Raw genomic sequence first — 1,834 nt, forward strand, 5'->3', positions numbered from 1 at the left:
ACCCTCGGCTCTGCTGAAGGCTTTGCGGCTTTCGCGGATGGAACCACGTTCATTTTTGCTCTGTATTTCTGCAGGCACAGGGAAGTTTCCATCCCTCTAAGCCTTAAGGGCTGTCGCATTTCTAATCCTTGGGGATAAGGCAGTGATTTTTCTAGGAAGGGGATAAAACCCCAGGATCCCTCCTTTGATAAATTAAACATTACTGCAATGATTCCCAACCTCCCCCTTTATAAGCTCAAAAAATGTTGCGACCACCCCCAATTGTAATTTTATAATAATAATGGACTGCCTTCAAGTTGATCCCGACTTATGGCGACCCTATGAAAAGGGTTTTCATGGTAAGTGGTATTCAGAGGTGGTTTTACCATTGCCTTCCTCTGAGACTGAGAGGCAGTGACTGGCCCAAGGTTACCCAGTGAGCTTCGTGGCTGTGTGGAGATTTGAACCTTGGTCTCCCAGGTCATAGTCCAACACCTTAACCACTGTTAATTTAAAAAATGGTGCATGGAAAACCACATCTCCAAATATCCCTTTCCATTAAAAGCTCCCTGTAGACAGGTAGGTGTTGCTTTCTTTTCTTAATGCAAATGTCCTTTCAAATTGAGATCCCCCTCCCCCACACACACTCTGAAGATGTACAGTCCTGTCCCAACACCAGTGGGTTACAGTGCCGGACTAAGACCCAGGTTGAAATCCCCACCCAGCCATGAAGCCCACTGGGTGACCTTGGGCCAGACACAGTCTCTCTGCCTGGCCTATCTCACAGGGTTGGTGTAAGGATACAATGGAAGGGGGGAAACCATGTACACCTCCTTGAGCAACTTGAAGGAAAGGTGGGATATAAACGCAATCAATCAATCAATCAATCAATCAATCAATCAATTAAATACATTTCAGCTGCAGTGTGTGGACCCCAGCCTCAGCCAATCTTCTGAGCTTAATAATAATAATAATAATGATAATAATAATGATAATAATAATGATAATAATAATAAAGCAATGTGGTAGTGGTGGGGATGCTAGACTGCAAAGACAAAAAATTTGATAGATTGAGGAGCGGAGTTAGTGCTTTTAGTCCTTGGGATGATCATCAGAACTGATAACTTGGTTAGTGTGCACTTGGGGACTGAGAGTGGAGCAGCAGACAGATCAGCACATGCACATACACAAGCACATCTGCCCCTCCTGTAAGCATCTGCAGGTGTGCATGCATTTGGGCACATGGGATGGATGAAGCCCTCAACTGCTGTAGCATCTTGCAGAAGTTGGGGGGGGCAGAGTGTAAATGTAAGAAAGGGGAGACACTGGCACATACACTTAGCCTCAGAGATGGGGGCAAGCACATCCTGAGCTTCCTCACTGCTCCTTGGCTCCGTCTGGGCCAAAAGTGAGATCTGGGTGGCCTTGCAATTAAGAATAATTTTTAAAAGGAGATGGCAGTGAATCAGGCGTCAAGAAAGGCAGGCCGGCTTGCTGCCAGGAAGAAAGGGGGAAAGCAGCCTTTCTTTGCAGCCTTGCTTCTTTCTGCTTCACAAAAATCTCTCTCCTCTCGTTCTGAGCAAGGGCAGCAGCAGCAGCAGCAGCAGTGTGAGGAGACAGGAGTCGGGGATAGTAATCCCCTCTTCTTCATCATAGCTTCAGCCTCCTTTGGCATCTGCCATGTGTTTTATAGGCAGGTGCCTACCTTTGGTGCACCTGAAAGATTTTCTGGCACTTCAGCAAAAGTCCTCCCCTCTCATTTGGAGGAAGAGGGAGGTGTCATCTGCAGAGACAGTGGGGAGCAGACAGCATTCAAGGAGCGAAAACTTGTTTGAAAAATAATTCATTTCTTTAT

The sequence above is a fragment of the Rhineura floridana genome, chromosome 4, assembly GCF_030035675.1.
Source record: "Rhineura floridana isolate rRhiFlo1 chromosome 4, rRhiFlo1.hap2, whole genome shotgun sequence".
NCBI classification, from domain to species: Eukaryota; Metazoa; Chordata; class Lepidosauria; order Squamata; family Rhineuridae; genus Rhineura; species Rhineura floridana.